The 19,540-nt window shown below is 40.5% G+C and overlaps 1 protein-coding gene across 1 annotated transcript in view; it reads left to right on the plus strand.

The window, feature by feature from the left end:
* The first annotated feature begins 13,791 nt into the window (after positions 1–13,791).
* Positions 13,792–19,540, plus strand: part of AKAP6 (A-kinase anchoring protein 6) — a 401,429-nt gene continuing 395,680 nt past the window's right edge. The window contains exon 1 of the mRNA XM_070358705.1: positions 13,792–14,045. The gene's annotated coding sequence lies outside the window, so the exon portion shown is untranslated. The remainder of the gene's footprint in view (positions 14,046–19,540) is intronic.

Consider the following 19,540-nt stretch of genomic DNA (forward strand, 5'->3'; position numbering starts at 1 on the left):
ATTGGCTTTTGGTTGATTTATTCTTATTGTCAAATTTTCCAATTTTCCACAAACAATTCATCTCCTTATTGCCTGCACCAGACTTCCCTGGTGGCTCAGACAGTAAAGAATCTGCCTACAGTGTGGGAGACCTGGGTTGGATCTCTGGGTTGGGAAGATCCCCTGGAAGAGGGCATGAAAACCCACTCCAGTATTCTAGCCTAGAGAATCCCCATGGACTGAAGAGCCTGGCAGGCTACAGTCCATGGGGTCTCAAAGAGTTGGACACGACTGAACGACTAAGCACACATTGCCTGCACCAGGGAGCAGGGCAGGAAGTCGGTCCAGAGAGGCAGCAGAAAGGCATCTTGCTCAGAACATTAAGTTAAGAATCGAGAGTTTTCTAAGCCAGAAGGAGTGAACTCTTCCGTTCTTGCTACCTGTCTTGCATTGGTATTCTGCTCCTTGTGTGTCTACATGAGATTGTCATGCATGTTAGCCTCCTGTTACAGATTTTGTGAGAGCTGTGTATTTGAGGTGAGTGGCTGAGTGGAGTGAAGACAACAAAAATGGAGGAAAGACCCATGGTTCTGTATAACAAATGAAAACCGTAGAAACTCTTTTTGCTGAAAGACTGCTCCCTGGAGCTTTTGGGAAATGCTGGCCTGGGGCATAATCTCCTTCCCTGAGAGTCTCCATCTCAAGTGCCTCCCGTTTTCCTGCCTTCCTCTTCTTCCTGGCTCTGTAAGTTGCTGTTTCCTTTCGCCTTCTTTCTTGGCTTTTTCTCCCCACTCTCTTCTTGGCTACCTCTGTTTCCTTCTTCTTTCTTCATGGGACCAGACATGAATCTACTCTGGGAACTTTTAGTAATCTATGGAAAGGTTGTTAAACACTTCATGTCAGATGTTCAGTTGCTTAGTAACTCAAAGGACTCCTGCCAAGTTTATGTTCAGAGAATTAGACAAACCATGCAGCCCCCACTGTTTCCGGGCCTGGGCAGCATCAGTTTGCCAGCTCAGCTCTGTGTGAGGAGATGGCCACTCAGGCACCGAGGAGAGCCTTAGCCACCACAGAGCACAGAGCGTGGGAGCAGAGGCTGAGCCCCCCTGGCCAGGCCTGGACAGGCACCTGGGAGGCTGACCCTCACAGAGGTGCGGGCACCAGTGTAGAGCCACAAACCTAAGTTACCACTGCATGTCAGTGAGGTGGTTTGAGATTGTCTCAGAGTGTCTCTGCTTCTTCCTTCGTTCTTTTTTATGATCTCTCATTCGCATTTTGCTTCCAGGTAGTTTTCAGGAAGCCCATAGTTTGAGATTTAGAGACTTAATAAATGGTACCAGCTAACCTCAGAGCAATGGCAACTCCACAGAAACACAAAAACCAAACAAATAAACTCTCCTAGGATCCTGGGTTATGAGATACCCCTGGAGCAAGTGAGGCTTCCATAGTGGGGGTAGGATGAATCTGGGCAAAATATTTGGTTTAATGCCTATTAGGAGCTGAGGCAGAAAATCCTCAAGGTCCTGAAAAGAATTCCTTGCAGGACTGCAGAGGATACCTCCTGTCAGATAATGTGCAGAGAAGTGCCAAAAGAGTAGGCTTACTCTGGGTGGTGTCAGGTACCTCTAGTACCTGTGTAAATCACTGGCCTCTGTAACTCCCCCAAGCTGTAATACAGGAGAGGAGGAGGGCGAGGAAAAGCTTCTCAAAAAAGAGGAGCTGCCACTGCATGAGTAAGAATTAGTATTTGGCACACCAGAGCTAGCAGTGGGGATTGGGTAGGGAAGCAGGATCTTCTCCAAGACTGGCTGGCTGGGAGCCGGGATTAATCAAGTGGAAATGTACAGGGAAGGAGGGAAAAAGAACAGAATTCTACTGCAGGGTACAATGAAAATTTTAATGAGTCTTCAGCTGTTACATTATCTTATAAAAGTAGTATCATTCCAAATTTAGCTCTGAAATGATTGACTTGAATAGGGCTGGAGACTTAAAAATTATTACAAAAAAGAAGTGGTCTCAGATTAACAAAATTATTTTTGCTAATAAAATACTAAAAACTTTTCAGTGTTCAGAGTAAGACAGGATGGTTTTGGTGATGGTTTTAACTGTTGGGAGCTCATTTGATTTTCACTTAAGTGGATGAGAAAACTCTCTAAAGATAAGAATGAGAACTTGGGCGTCTGCTATATAGTTTTTCCTAAGAATACAGGTAAATTGAGTGTGACTTGATTTTAGCCTCTTTTCTTAATCAAAGATATTAATTATTCTCTGCTATAGTGTAAAGTATCTCCAAATGGGTGTATGAGGTGAGGAAGATGACCTTTATGCCTCTCCAATAGTCTCTGAGTAGAAATAAGCATCACTCCTTGATGAATGGATATTGGTGAAGGGTAGAGGCTCAGTTAAGTCCGTGGAGAGAGGATGATGCTGGTGAAGGCTGCATGATTAGTTGATAAATGGATCTAAGACAAGGAGTCCATCCCTTTTGAAAATGCTAACTAGGTGACATTGGGTGTGTTTGAAAGGAGTTAGGGGTATGGAATCAGCGAACTGAAATGGAACTGAAATGGGTGAATTAACTCAGATGACCATTATATCTACTACTGCGGGCAGGAATCCCTCAGAAGAAATGGAGTAGCCATCATGGTCAACAAAAGAGTCTGAAATGCAGTACTTGGATGCAATCTCAAAAACGACAGAATGATCTCTGTTGGTTTCCAAGGCAAACCATTCAATATCACAGTAATCTGAGTCTATGCACCAACCAGTAATGCTGAAGAAGCTGAAGTTGAACAGTTCTATGAAGACCTACAAGACCTTTTAGAACTAACACCGAAAAAAGACGTCCTTTTCATTATAGGGGACTGGAATGCAAAAGTAGGAAGTCAAGAAACACCTGGAGTAACAGGCAAATTTGGCCTTGGAATACGGAATGAAGTAGGGCAAAGACTAATAGAGTTTTGCCAAGAAAATGCACTGGTCATAACAAACACCCTCTTCCAACAACACAAGAGAAGACTCTACACATGGACATCACCAGATGGTCAACACCGAAATCAGATTGATTATATTCTTTGCAGCCAAAGATGGAGAAGCTCTATACAGTCAGCAAAAACAAGACCAGAAGCTGACTGTAGCTCAGACCATGAACTCCTTATTGCCAAATTCAGACTTATATTGAAGAAAGTAGGGAAAACCACTAGACCATTCAGGTATGACATAAATCAAATCCCTTATGATTATACAGTGGAAGTGAGAAATAGATTTAAGGGCCTAAATCTGATAGATAGAGTGCCTGATGAACTATGGACTGAGGTTCGTGACATTGTACAGGAGACAGGGATCAAGACCATCCCCATGGAAAAGAAATGCAAAAAAGCAAAATGGCTGTCTGGGGAGGCCTTACAAATAGCTGTGAAAAGAAGAGAAGCGAAAAGCAAAGGAGAAAAGGAAAGATATAAATATCTGAATGCAGAGTTCCAAAGAATAGCAAGAAGAGATAAGAAAGCCTTCTTCAGTGATCAATGCAAAGAAATAGAGGAAAACAACAGAATGGGAAAGACTAGAAATCTCTTCAAGAAAATCAGAGATACCAAAGGAACATTTCATGCAAAGATGGGCTCGATAAAGGACAGAAATGGTATGGACCTAACAGAAGCAGAAGATATTAAGAAGAGATGGCAAGAATACACAGAACTGTACAAAAAAAGATCTTCATGACCCAGATCATCACGATGGTGTGATCACTCACCTAGAGCCAGACATCCTGGAATGTGAAGTCAAGTGGGCCTTAGAAAGCATCACTACAAACAAAGCTAGTGTAGGTGATAGCATTCCAGTTGAGCTATTTCAAATCCTGAAAGATGATGCTGTGAAAGTGCTGCACTCAATATGCCAGCAAATTTGGAAAACTCAGCAGTGGCCACAGGACTGGAAAAGGTCAGTTTTCATTCCAATCCCAAACAAAGGCAATGCCAAAGAATGCTCAAACTACCGCACAATTGCACTCATCTCACACGCTAGTAAAGTAATGCTCAAAATTCTCCAAGCCAGGCTTCAGCAATACGTGAACCGTAAATTTCCAGATGTTCAAGCTGGTTTTAGAAAAGGCAGAGGAACCAGAGATCAAATTGCCAACATCTGATGGATCATCGAAAAATCAAGAGAGTTCCAGAAAAACATCTATTTCTGCTTTATTGACTAAGCCAAAGCCTTTGACTGTGTGGATCACAATAAACTATGGAAAATTCTGAAAGAGATGGGAATACCAGACCACCTGATCTGCCTCTTGAGGAATTTGTATGCAGATCAGGAAGCAATAGTTAGAACTGGATGTGGAACAACAGACTGGTTCCAAATAGGAAAAGGAGTACGTCAAGGCTGTATATTGTCACTCTGCTTATTTAACTTATATGCAGAGTACATCATGAGAAACGCTGGACTGGAAGAAACACAAGCTAGAATCAAGATTGCTGGGAGAAATATCAATAACCTCAGATATGCAGATGACACCACCCTTATGGCAGAAAGTGAAGAGGAACTCAAAAGCCTCTTGATGAAAGTGAAAGTGGAGAGTGAAAAAGTTGGTTTAAAGCTCAACATTCAAAAAAAAAAAAAAAGCTCAACATTCAGAAAACGAACATCATGGCATCCGGTCCCATCACTTCATGGGAAATGGATGGGGAAACAGTGGAAACAGTGTTAGACTTTTTTTTTCTGGGCTCCAAAATCACTGTAGATGGTGACTGCAACCATGAAATTAAAAGACGCTTACTCCTTGGAAGGAAAGTTATGACCTACTTAGATAGCATATTCAAAAGCAGAGACATTACTTTGCCAACAAAGGTCCTTCTAGTCAAGGCTATGGTTTATCCTGTGGTCATGTATGGATGTGAGAGTTGAACTGTGAAGAAGGCTGAGCACCGAAGAATTGATGCTTTTGAACCGTGGTGTTAGAGAGGACTCTTGAGAGTCCCTTGGACTGCAAGGAGATCCATCCAGTCCATTCTGAAGGAGATCAGCCCTGGGATTTCTTTGGAAGGAATGATGCTAAAGCTGAAACTCCAGTACTTTGGCCACCTCATGCGAAAAGTTGACTCATTGGAAAAGACTCTGATGCTGGGAGGGATTGGGGGCAGGAGGAGAAGGGGACAACAGAGGATGAGATGGCTGGATGGCATCACTGACTCGATGGACATGAGTCTGAGTGAACTCCGGGAGCTGGTGATGGACAGGGAGGCCTGGTGTGCTGCGATTCATGGGGTCGCAAAGAGTCGGATATGACTGAGCGACTGATCTGATCTGAGGGGTAGGTGGGAGGGGTTTTGGTGAAGGGATACATGGTCAGCTGTCTTAGGAAGCTTGTTCTACTTCATTTCCTGACACCAGTGAGGCTTAGGATTATATAGGGGCTTAAAACTACACAGATGAGAAAAGAGCCCAGAACTTTTGAATGGAAACTGATGAATTAGAAAGAAAAATTCTGTTTTCTTTAAAGGTTATACCAATGGGTAAAAGTTATAACAGCAGATTTGGATAGTTTTCTAGTTGATTCACAAGTGAACCTTCTTAAAATCCATCTTTCTTTATCCTTAATCATGTACCAGGAATCTTGATGTGTTGATCCCTTCCTGGGATAAGAGGATAATAGATGGCTCCTGAGGTTCCTTTCTACTTTGAAATTTTATAGTTCTCATAATTGAGCTTTTCTTTCTTTTTTTTAAAGAAAATTTATTTTATTGGAATGTAGTTGATTTACACGGTTGTGTTCATTATTTCTGCTGTACAGTGAAGTGGTTCGGTTATATATATATATATATATGCTTAGTTGCTCAGTTGTGTCTGACTCTTTATGACCCCATGGACTGCAGCCACAGGCTTCTCTGTCCATGGGGATTCTCCAGGCAAGAATACTGGAACTGGTTGCCATGCCCTTCTCAAGGGGATCTTCCCAACCCAGGGATCGAACCCAGGTCTCTGTATTGCAGGTAGATTCTTTACTGTCTGAGCCACCAGACGGTAAGAAAAATACTTTTAGAGTGTATACAGATACAGACACACACATATATACATACATTCTAAAAGTATTTTTCTTACATGCAAAGAGGCACTCTTTTAATTTGAAACTGACATTAAAAATACTTAACAAGGTGAAAGGTACTAAAATTCCACATTTCAAACTGACATTCGATGCACATCTCTTAAAGGCCAGAACCTCAGAGGTATCCTCAGGAAAATCTGCTTGACTTTCTTACCTCTCTTGATTATATATGATGAGATTTTTAGATGATCATGATGATGATTAAGATAATAAATTGTTTCTTGAGTGAGAAAGAACATCTGTTTAGAATTGTGTAAAGTAAGGTAAACCTCACTTCATTTCCCATGCGTAGATAATGTTAAATAGTTTTTGTTTTCAATTTTTAAATTTTGGAAGGATGGATACTTTTAATTTTAGATGGTGTTTTTCAGAAATTTTTTTTTAAGTTTGGATCTTGTGAAGAACAAAATAATTTTAGTTGAGAAGAGCCAAACTACACTATGCTTCCTCGATGGTTAATTAACTCAAACATAGATTATAGATTTATATATATTCACACATACATAATTTTAAAATATTTTAGAAGCTGATGTGAAGCTCTGGGTATGTGGGAGGGGAATGTCAACTGTGAGTCTCAATATAAGGCAGCGGTTCTCTACCAGGAGTGATTTTAACCCTAGGAAACATTTGGCACTATCTAAAGACAAAGGCTATGACAAAAAATGCTCAAACTACCACACAATTACACTCATCTCACACGCTAGTTAAGTAATGCTCAAAATTCTCCAAGCCAGGCTTCAGCAATATGTGAACCGTGAACTTCCAGATGTTCAACCTGGTTTTAGAAAAGGCAGAGGAACCAGAGATCAAATTGCCAACATCTGCTGGATCATGGAAAAAGTAAGAGAGTTCCAGAAAAACATCTATTTCTGCTTTATTGACTATGCCAAAGCCTTTGACTGTGTGGATCACAATAAACCGTGGAAAATTCTGAAAGAGATGGGAATACCAGACCACCTGACCTGCCTCTTGAGAAAGCTATATGCAGGTAAGGAGGCAACAGTTAGAACTGGACATGGAACAACAGACTGGTTCCAAATAGGAAAAGGAGTTCGTCAAGGCTGTATATAGTCACCCTGTTTATATAACTTATATGCAGAATACATCATGAGAAACACTGGGCTAGAAGAAGCACAAGATGGAATCAAGATTGCTGGGAGAAATATCAGTAACCTCAGATATGCAGATGACACCACCCTTATGGCAGAAAGTGAAGAGGAACTAAAAAGCCTCTTGATGAAAGTGAAAGAGGAGAGTGAAAAAGTTGGCTTAAAGCTCAACATTCAGAAAACGAAGATCATGGCATCCGGTTCCATCACTTCATGGGAAATAGAGGGGGAAACAGTGGAAACAGTGTCAGACTTTATTTTTTTAGGTTCCAAAATAACTGCAGATGATGACTGCAGCCAGAAATTAAAAGACGCTTACTCCTTGGAAGGAAAGTTATGACCAACCTAGATAGCATATTCAAAAGCAGAGACCTTACTTTGCCAACAAAGGTCCGTCTAGTCAAGGCTATGGTTCTACCAGTGGTCATGTATGGATGTGAGAGTTGGATTGTGAAGAAGGCTGAGCACCGAAGAACTGATGCTTTTGAACTGTGGTGTTGGAGAGGACTCTTGAGAGTCCCTTGGAATGCAAGGAGGTCCAACCAGTCCATTCTGAAGGAGATCAGCCCTGGGATTTCTTTGGAAGGAATGATGCTAAAGCTGAAGCTCCAGTACTTTGGCCACCTCATGTGAAGAGTTGACTCATTGGAAAAGACTCTGATGCTGGGAGGGATTGGGGGCAGGAGGAGAAGGGGATGACAGAAGATGAGATGGCTGGATGGCATCACTGACTCGATGGACGTGAGTCTGAGTGAACTCTGGGAGTTGGTGATGGACAGGGAGGCCTGGTGTGCTGCGATTCATGGGGTCACAAAGAGTCGGACATGACTGTGTGACTGAACTGAACTGAACTGAACTGAAAGACATTTTGATTGTCGTCACTGGACAGGTGGAAGTGCTACTGGCATCGGGTGGTGAACATGCTACAATGCACAAGTCAGCTCTTTATTATACAATATTGTGCTGTGCTCAGTTGCTAAGTCATGTCCTACTGTTTGCAACCCCCAAGGAATTTGCAGCCCGCCAGGCTTCTGTGATTATGGGTTTTCCAGGCAAGAATACCAGATTGAGTTGCCATTTGCTTCTCCTGGGAATCTTCCCAACCCAGGGATTGAACCCATGTCTCCTGTGTCTCCTGCATTGGCAGGCAGATTCTTTACCACTGTACCACCTGGGAAGCCATAATAAAGGATTATCTGGCCCAAAATGTAAATAATAGCAAGGTAGAAGAATCCTGCTATAGAGTGATGTTTACTGATGAACTAACCTCCCTCAATAATATCTTTCAGTCTTTCCTTCAGATCTGATCAGATTCCAATCTCCTGACTGAAGTTAAGGTCATGCTGATAGCATTTTGAGATCTGAGTGGAATAGATGAGATCTAAATATTAAATAAGTGTATTATTTAATATAAGTATATTAAATATAAATATAAGCTTAAAATTCTTCAGTTTAGGGTATGGTACCCCTGCCAAAGGACAATTCTATGGCCCTGGGGCCATAGAATGTTCAAGCTACTGTACAGTTGCACTCATTTCACGTGCTAGCAAGGTAATGCTCAAAATCCTTCAAGCTAGACTGCAGTGGTATGTGAACCAAAAATTTCCAGACGTGTAAGATCGGTTTAGAAAAGGCAGAGGAACCGGAGATCAAATTGCAAACATCTGATGAATCATAGAGAAAGCAAGGAATTCCAGAAAAAAACATCTGCTTCATTGACCGTGCTAAAGCCTTTGACCGTGTGGATGGATCACAACAAATTGTGGAAAATTCTTAAAGAGATGGGAGTACCAGACCACTTTACCTGCCTCCTGAGAAACCTGTGTGCAGGTCAAGAAGCAGCAGTTAGAACCTTACATGAAACTGACTGGTTCAAAGTTGGGAAAGGTATACATCAAGGCTGCATATTGTCACCCTGTTTATTTCACTTCTATGCAGAGTATATCATGTGAAACGTTGAGCTGGATGAATCACAGGTTGGAATCAAGATTACCGGGAGAAATGCCAACAACCTCAGATATGCAGATGATACCATTCCTATAGTAGAAAGTGACAGACCTTTAATTATTCTTTCTGTAAAGAGCCTCTTGATTACAGTGAAAGAGAAGAGTGAAAAAAGTTGGCTTAAAATTCCACCTTAAAAAACGAAGATCATGATATCTGGTCCTATCACTTCATGACAAATAGAAGGGGGAAAAAGTGGAAGTAGTGACAGATTTTATTTTCTTTGGGTCCAAAATCACTACAGAGAGTGACTACAGCCACAAAATCAAAAGATGCTTGTTCCTTGGAGGGAAAGCAATGACAAACCTAAGCAGCATATTAAAAAGCGGAGATATCACTTTGCCAACAAAGGTCCATATAATTAAAGCTGTGGTTTTTCCAGTAGTTATGTACATATGTGAGAGTTGGACCAGAGAGAAGGCTGAGTGCCAAAGAATTGAAGTTTTTAAACTGTGGTGCTGGAGAAGACTCTTGAGGATCCCTTGGACTGCAAGGAGATCAAACTAGTCAATCCTAAAAGAAATCGGTCCTGAATATTCATTGGAAGGACTGGTGCTGAAGTTCCAATACTTTGGCCACCTGATGTGAAGAGCCAGCTCATTAAAAAAGACCCTGATGCTGGAAAAGATTGAGGGCAGGAGGAGAAAGGGTGACAGAAGATAAGATAGTAGGATGCTATCATCAACTCAATGGACGTGAGTTTGAACCAACTCTGGGAGACTGTGAAGAACGGGGAGCCTGGTGTGCTGCAGTCCGTGAGGTCACAAAGAGTTGGACAGACTGAGCGACTTAACAACAATAGACTCAGAAACTAGTTTAAGAGTACAGAGACTTGATGAGGTATGAGATACTCTCATCTGTGCCCTGGAGATCCTTGAAGGGCCTTAGACTAGGTATTAGTCCTATGCCAGCCGCAATCCAAGAGCAAGCCTGTTGGCATAGGAACCAGGCAGGAGAAACTCTCATATGGATCGTAGGAGACCTTGAAAAGGCCCTATACATAGCTTTAGCTTCCTCACAGCCACAGTCTGCCAGTCTGCTGACAGTCCTGGGGCTCTAGGGTCCCAGCACAGGAGACACTCCCATGTGTGCCCTTGGAGATCCTGAAAGGACCCTTTACTCTAGTGCCTTTACAGTCTGCCAGCAGTTTTGCCGGCATGGAGATCAGGCAGCAGGCCCTGTTGTCCAAACTCTTGGAGATCCTAAAAGGGTCCTATACTTGGCTTTAGTACCTCTACTCACAGTCAGGGATCAGAGCAGCTTGCTCAGGGACCTGGTGGAAGACTTATCTATGCTTGCAGAGACAGGTCTGCCGAGTTCAGTTTTGGCTCTGGAAACTGAAACAGTCCTGGGGCTTACTTTTGGCCTCTCTCAGCCGAGGTTCACGATAGGTCCTGCCCACATAGGGACCCATCCAATGACCAGGTGGCAATCTTCCTAGAGACGACACCTGCCACACACCTGTAATAGGTTCACTGTCTGAAGACCCCACTGTGGATTCAGAAGTGAACAGTTGTCTGAGCACTACTTACTCAATATACTTACTGAATAAGGTACTAGAGGCACCAGGCATTATCCACATCCACCTGAAACCCTGATAACAAGCCCACTGACCATGGATCTCACTGCATACCCAGCAAAAACCTCATAACCAGCTCTAGCCCAACATAACTGTGATTCTATAGGTTATTCCACCAACTGGAGGAATAGACAGGAGAAGATCTGTTCTTACTGAAATCAAACTATAAAGACTGAAAGAGGTGCTTGCTCCTTCAAATATACAAAAACCAAGGTAAAGTTGCATGGATCATGAAGTGTCAGGCAATATACAACATGACCAAATAAAAATAATGAAACTCCAACCACAAAGAAATGAAGATCTATAATTTGCCTGACAAATAAATAAAAATAATCATCTTAAAGATTGCTTATCTCCACTTCATTTGGTTATTTTTCTGAGGTTAGGCCTCATTTCTTTGTTTGGAACATAGTTGTCCATCTCCTCATTTTGCCCAGTTCTCTGTGTTTATTTCAGTGTGTTGGGTAGCTTGGTTACGTTTCTCAATCTTGGAGAAGTGGCCTTATGGAGGAAGTGTGCTTTGGGGCCCAGAAACCCTCCCCTCTGGTCACCAGAGCTGTACACTCTGGGGTTGCCATCAATGTGGGACGTGTTTCCCTTCTGTTGTGCTGGAGCTGATTACAGTGGGTGCTTTGGGAGATCAGGCTGGCCCCTGGTCTTATTGGCAGCAGGGTCATGCCTCATGTGGTGACTTCAGTGCCGCTGGAGGGTGGGGTAGGCTTCCTGTGCAGTGGGCTGTGTCATCTGGTGAGAGGGGCATGGAGCTGCTGCTGGCCTGCTGATGAGTGGGGCTGGGTCCCCCTGTGGCTGGTCACGCAGCCCTGAGGGGATAGGACTTGGTGTGGACCTGCTGGAGGGTGGAGCTAGGGCCCCCTGAAGCCGTGTACATGGCCTGTGGGGGAGGTGGGGCTGGTGCTTACTCGCTGGAGGGCAGAGTTGAGTCATATTTGACAAGGCAGTCAAGAATACTCAACTGGGAAAAAGTTTTTGTAGTATATGGAATAGGAGAAAATATTTGCACACCATATATTAGATAAGGAGTTAACATCTCAAATATATAAGAAACTTATACAGCTCAATAGCAACCCCCCTGAATAATCCTGTTTAAAAGTGGGCAGAGAACGTGAGTAGATATTTTTCCAAAGAAGATACACAAATGGCCAACAGGTATAAGAAAAGTTGCTCTATGTTAGTAATCATCAGGGAAATACAAATCAAGACCACGATGAGCTATCACCTCACACTTATTAGAATAACTATTCTCAAAGAGACAAGTGACAGCAAATGCTGGTGAGGATGTGGAGAAAAGGCAACTGTTGTGCACTATTGATGGGAATGTAAATTGGTGTAGCTGCTGTGAAAAACAGTATGGAGGTTCCTCAAAAAACAGAACTACTATGTGATCCAGCAATCCCAGTTCTGAGTATGTATCCAGAGAAAATGAAATCACTGTCTTGAAGAGATATCTATCCTCAAGTTTATTGCAGCATTGGTCACAATATCTAGGACATGGGAAAAATCTGTGTTCATCAAGAGATGAATGGATAAATATAATGTGACATGAATGTGTGTATGTGTATGTATGTATATATATATATATATAATCCATAAGAGGAAGGAAACCCTACTGTTTGTGACAACGTGGATTGACCTGAGAGCTAAGTGATAAAAGTTAGACAGAGAAAGGGAAATACTGTATGGTTTTACTTGTATGTGGAATCTGAAATAAGCGAAGCTCACAGAAATGGAAAGTAGAATGTGGCTGTTAGAGGCACTATCTTCCAGGTATAAGATGATTAAGTTCTGGGAATCTAATGGACAGTATTGTGACTATATTTAATACTAATATATCTTAAGTGATCTCACCACACATACACAAAATTGTAATTATATGAGTTGATGGGTGTATTAACTAACCTTATGTGGTTATCCTTTTGCAATACTTGTATGTCAAATCATCACATACGCTTGTGTGCATGCTTGGTCACTCAATCGTGTCCGCCTCTTTGTGACCCATGGACTGTAGCCCACCAGGCTCCTCTGTCCATGGAATTCTCCAGGCAAGAATACTGGAGTGGGTAACCATTCTCTTCTCCAGGGGATCTTCCCAACCCAGGGATCAAACCCAGGTCTCCTGTATTGCAGGCAGATTCTTTACCGTCTGAGCCAGCAGGGAAGCCCTCACATACACTTAAGTGTATACAATTTTATATGTCAGTTATATCTCAGTAAAGCTGGTAAAAAATGGAAAAATAGTACAGACTTATTCTTTATGTTCAGAGCAGTTTTTCTCCAACCTTTTCTCTTTATAGTTCAGTTGAGAAGTAAGTCCACACAGAAACTGCTAGTTCTTCCTTTCCTGGGCCTGAAGTTCCTGGAAGGGGGAGGGTCAACAAGTGTTGCCTCACTGGTTTTTCACAGCACCAAGAAAGTGTCAAAGTGAGATGCCCATTAAATACCTTTTTCCCTTAAACTATGGTACACATAAAACTGTCAGGCCAAAATATTCCTCTGCTTTCTTATAAATCTGTCTAAATCTGTTTCCTTCATGTTACTTTGCACATTATGATGGAAGCTGAGAAAAGCCATATTCTCTCAGATGTTTGTGTTTTACATTATTTAAAAATGAAATAAAATTCCCACATTAGAGAGACTAGTTTAATTAAAGGTCATTCCAAATACTCTTGTTCTAAAAGTTGTCAGCTGTATTGATGACATATTCTGGATTGTTCATTTTCAAACCTATGAAGTAACATTTCTTGTTGAAGAAATTCATTCAAAAGACGTTAGTATCCAAATCAATGACTCATAGGGAACTGTTAATGATGACAGGATCTGGGCAAAGGGCACAATGAACAGAAGCTGTGACAGGCATAATATGTCTGAGATTCATTTGTATTTAGCTGTAAATGACTAAGTAAGACCCAAAATAGCTGTGTCATGTGATGTATGATATGATTGTGAAGTCTTAATTGAAAAATTATACAAAGATGATTTTCTGAGCTTGATGGAGAAGAAACAACTGTTTAGGAGTGTCCTATCAATTTTAACTGTTGCTAAGGAAAGATAGGAAAAATTAAAATAAAACGCTTAGTTGGCTTTAAAGCATCTGGATGACCCTGGGGTCTTGGATGACTGCCAGATTCTCATGTGCTTGATGATAAAGTCTTATCCACGACTTACTAAGGAGAGCAAGAAGTGAAAGGTTTGGAAATGATGACCTCTCTGGGAACCTGCTGCTCTCTTCCCACAGCACAGCTAAACTTTGTTAGTGGTAAGTGATAAAATCTAAGGGCTGGAGGGTTTTTGCTTTCAACTTATTAGGCTTTAGCTCTCAAGCAGTTGGGAGACAGTATAGGTTGATCTGTTATAATATTCAGCATTTTGTCCCTTGTACTCCCTGGGATTTAGAGGAGACAACCTACATTAAAAGATAAAATATTTTTTTCCTGTTTGCTGAAGGGAATATCTGACAGAGCATCTGGTAGTATTCAATCTAAGTTTCTAGAGTCCTTAAAGGATCTGCCACGTTCTTTTTAGAGGCTTTTAAGCCATTAGCTGTTACTCAGCACTTTCGATTATTGCTATTTATTTCCTTAAGCAAGAGAATGAATAATTCATTAAGAAAAAAGCTTAAGCTTGTCCATGCCCTATGCTTTTATTGCCTACCCATACATAGTACAAGCCCATATTTATTTTTGTTCTATCTATCTCTTTTTTACTAGAAATATATATATTTTATTTTTCTTTGCAGGTCCATAGTGTAGAACTTTTATTTATTCTAGGAATTATTTTTTAAAGCAACAGTTCATGTTGGAGCAAGTCATACTTTATCAGGGATACCAATCTTCAATTTAGATGACTGGATGGACAGAAATACTTAACAGTATTTAATAAACTTGATTCATTTTAAGCAAAACCATTGTAAAATATTTGAAAAAATTTTACCTTGCTGAAATTGTTTCTTTGAAAAGCAGATATAATACCAGACCTTTAATTATTCTTTCTGTATTAAAGAACATTCAGAGAGAGAATCTGTGATCACATCAGACCATTAAATATTAAGAGCTCTTACTGTCTCCATTAGTATTTTTAAATCTGACATTAGAATCTTCTAAAGAAAATCTTTTTTGCATGTCTGGGAAGTTAGGGTGAATAGGAAATAATAATGAATAGGAAATAATGCTTTTGAAAATCCTGGTCTTTATGAGAGTTCATCACCTGTAAAATGCCTTCTGTTGATCAAAGAATAGTACTGTGGGGTAGTTGTTTGATGTGTTCTCAGGTTGCAGCATGAATGGTACTAACAAATGTAATATTAGTTGAAAGATCTGGCTTCAGTTCATGATTTTGTATTTTAGTCTGATTCAGTTGTCGTCAGAAATAATAGTTATTCACTCTAGAACATATCTACTCATGGAACAAATAATGAAATAACCTTATTTTCAGCTTGGTCCCTTAATCTGTGGCTTTCATCATGAGATAAGGTTTAGTTATAGGAAGCACTTACTTCTTAAAGGAATTATTTGAATGAAACAAATACAACCTTATTATTGAACTGAGTCACAATAAGCATTTTGTCTTTTAAAATAGGGTGTTCTAACAGGTGGGTAGGCACAGATTTAAACTTAGCATGGTTACTGAGTGCCCCGTCCAGTGTTGTGCCATTCTCTACCCGAAACAAGCAAACAAAAGTAATCATTTTCATAGTCAAATAAGTCATATATTCCTATTCCTTATTTGGAAATTCTCAATGTACCTGAGTCTATTAAACCCCTGTCCTGCAATTAAGAAACACTTTTATTTTTTAATCTAGGTATTTTAAATTTGTATGCTTATACACAAATAGTTTAGAGTCAAGTAGCTTGGGGATTTTGGATAAACAGCAGCCTCTAGACTTTCTTTTCCATTTCCATTTCTTAGAGGCAACCATTTTCATCTGTCAGCTGATTCTTTGGTAAGTACCTTTGTCTTAGAACAATAGAATGGCATGACTACTTCCCGAGTATTTTTCTCTTATTTTTATCTATTGACTTCTCACTATGAAAGATAAGAATTTATTTAGCTTGTTTCCCCATTCCATCCCTCTCTCTTACTTTCTCTCACAGGGGCACACATGCCCATGGGTGCACACACACAATTCTTACCCCCAGTTCTTCCTGCAAAAACATGTTGTGACTTGGATTACATCAACATTTAGTGTTATTATTAAGAATATGTAAATGCAATTTTTAGCTAAACCACATAGAATAATATAATTCCTATTCTATTTTATACACCTTTTAATTTTTTTCTAGAGTTTATTGTTATTATTTGCTTAGTTTTCTGTGTCTCTAATTCAATCTCCAGTGCTCCGCTAGATCGACAAATCTCTTCTTATTGTGTTCATTTGCACAGGTTTTCTTTCATTGTCATCTGTTTGGAGAAGTCTTTTTGAGAGCCTTCTGACCTGGTCCAATCTGGATTGGATGCCTTCCTTGCCCTGGTATATGGCTGGCATCCTTAAATTTCTCCTCTTTACCACCCTGGGGTGATAGGTTTCCTGTTTGTTGCATCCTTTAACTTCCTCTTCCTTGGTTACCTCTTTGTTTTGGTGGAGTACCTACCAAAGAGACTGGTTATCTCTTGAGAAAAGTGTGTGGGAGGTTTCTTTTCTTGTGAACTTAAATGTGAAGAGACTAGTCTCTTATCGTGTCCTCACATTTGATTTTTTTTTTTATCAAACTGTTTTATTCTCGGTATCCCATTATATGCTAGAGTTCTTTTTTCTTCTTGAGGAAAATAATTGTCTTCTAGTCTCCAATGTTGCTATTATGGAAAAACTCACTTCTGCCTGTCTCTTCCATTCTCAATAATCTTCTTCACTTTTGGCATTGCTGAGTGTGTGGTTTTTACCACACAAAACAGCTCAGTGATATCAGCTGGGTGTCTTGTAATTTAACTTAGTGCTGGCATTGTCTGCCTGAAAATAGTATCAGATTCCACATGTTAAGGGCTCAGCCCACAGGACTGTCCCCTTCTCGCTACTCACTTCAGGTGCCAGTTCCAAATCCATATTGTCTTCCTGTGCATCTGACTGACTGGCTATAAGACAATCCCTTCCTCAGGTTAATTAGTTAGAACCACTCACAGAACTGAGGAAAACAGGTTACTTATTATATTATCATTTTGTCACAAAGGTTATTGAAGAATACGAGTGAACAGCCAGATAAAGAGATACACAGGGCAAAGTCCAGAGGGTCCTGAGCACAGGAGCTTCTGTCTCCGTGGAGTTTGGGATGTACCAGCCACCTAGCCTGTGGATGCATTCTTGTTCACCAATCTGGTGGCTCTCCAAAGCCTGTCCTTTTGGGTTTTTATGGAGCTTTATTGCACAGTCATGATTAATTAAATCATAGGCGTTAGTGTTTGATTCAACCTCTAGCCCCTCTCTCCCCCTTAGAAGTTGGGGGGGGGGTGGGGCCAAAAGTTCCAATGTCTTAATCTGGTTGGTTTCCCTGGCAATCAGCCCTCATCCTTTCTGAAAGTTACCTCATTAACGTAAATTCAGGTGTGGTTGAAAGGGACTTTTAAGAATAACAAGACACTCCTTTCACCATTATGGCTCTGGAGCTAGTTCAGGAAGAAGGACAAAAGAACAAATATTATAACGAAAGATGATATCTTTGCTATTGTGCTTTGGACATTCCCAGAGTTTTAGGAACTCTATGCCAGAAATGGGGATAAAGACAAAATAGATATTCTTACTATAAATCACAATATCATAGTTACTATTAGGATCTAAATTAATCTAATTTATAATTCTTTGTATATGCCTCTACATTTAACCCAAATCTTAATTTCCTAGTTTTCTGGATTTCAATAAAGTGTCCTATTGTGTGTTTATTTTCATACACTGAGTGGGTCTTCTTACTCATGTCCTTCATTTTCTTATAAGATTTTATTAATGATATTTTCCTTTCTTTTTCATTTCATCTTCAGGGACTCCTATTCTTGGACCTCTTGGATTGGTCCCTGATTATCTTCCTCTCCTAATTTCTGTCTATTTATCTTTTGCTTTACTTTCTGTGAGATTTCCTCAACTTTATTTCCAGCCATTATATTAAGATTTCTCTTTCTGCTATCATGTTTTTATTTTTCCAAATTTTTCTTTTTTCTATACATTTTTTAAAATAAAATTCTGTTCTTGTTTCATGGATACGATATCTTATCTCTGATAATTTTTATTTTTAACCAAATCATCTTCTCCTCACATAGTCTGTTTCCTCCAGGTTGAAGTTTTTTATTTGCTTCCTTTGGGACTGTTATCCAAATTAGAGTTTTTCCTTAATTTCTGCTAGTCCTTAACTGCCTGATCATATTTAGGAGTAGGAGACTAGAAAGCTGATTGAATCTCAGAATGTGTGGGTAGGCCTGAATGTCATTGTATGGTGCTGGATGTGCCAGATTTTTTATTGTATCTTCTTGGACTGATCAAATCTACTTGTGGGGGTGGGGGAGGTGTCTCTAATCTCCTAAATGGAGGATGAAGGCTTTGGAGAGTCAAGTTGCTGAGGAGGACTCGGGGTCTCAGCACTCCAAATGCCTGTTAACTCAATTCCCCTATTTTCAAGGTACTGCTATATTCAACTGCCCAGAGCCCCTAAGTCCAGAGATCCTTTGATTCTTTCTGAAGAATAAACATCTAGAACTGGAGTGAGTGCAACTACCCAGCAACACAGAGTAAGGAAAGACCTAAAATTCTAATGTCTCTAAACATTTTTCAATCAGAATTAATCTTCTCAACATAGCATTGCTCCATTACCCACAGTTAGGCGAAACTTGAGGTTAAGGGTACAGTTCTTCAAGACTGTCCAGTTTGCCCAAGATTTCTGACATGAGCTGTGGGTTCTGGGGTCCCCAGGACTGTCCTCACTCAGACCAGATAATGATAAATTTGGAGATTCTCACAGACTCCTTTAGATTGTATAATTCGATAGATCAACTCACAGAACTCAGGAAAGCACTATACTTATGATTTTAGTTTTATTCTAGCAGAAGGGTGCAAATCAGAACCAGCCAAAGGAAGAAACATAGGGTGGAATCTGGGACTGGGAAATTTCCAAATACAAAGCATCCATGTCCTTAGGGATGCATTACCTCTTGTGCTTGGTGTATAACCGTACTCACGGAGTATCGCCCACTTGGGAAGTGTGCTTGAGCTTCAGTGTTGATAATTCTTGTTGGGGCTTCATTACTTAGGCATGAATGATTGCCCATATGGTTGCTCAAGGCCCCAACCCTCTAATTGCATTAATGGTCTTTCTGTGTGGTTAGCTCCCATTATGCATCACCATGTTAGTGTAGACTATCAGGTGTTGTCTGAGGGCCCACCATGAACAACAAAAATAATCCTATCGCTCAGGGAATTCTAAAAGTTTAGAGGCTACCTCTCAGGAGTTGGAACAAAGGCCGGACTTTTCTTGGGTAAAGTTAATTTTTCACTAAATACTTTTCCATCCCCAATGCCAGAGGTATCTTGGCTCCACCAATTTCAAAATACTTAAAGAATTCTACGGTAAAATCAGGTTTGTTCTTTACTCTCTGTGCCACTGGTTTAGGATTTTGTTTTCTTGGGTTGGCTGAGGCATTTATCATTTATTCATTTGATTTTCAGCTGCTAAAAATATTACTGTTTTTCCTCCCATTCTTGAGTGTTTATACTTAAATTTCAAACCAAAACCCCACTGCAGTAGTGTTAGAGGTTTCTGCTGCTGCTAAGTCGCTTCA

Source organism: Bos mutus, chromosome 21 (genome assembly GCF_027580195.1).
Source record: "Bos mutus isolate GX-2022 chromosome 21, NWIPB_WYAK_1.1, whole genome shotgun sequence".
NCBI lineage: Eukaryota > Metazoa > Chordata > Mammalia > Artiodactyla > Bovidae > Bos > Bos mutus.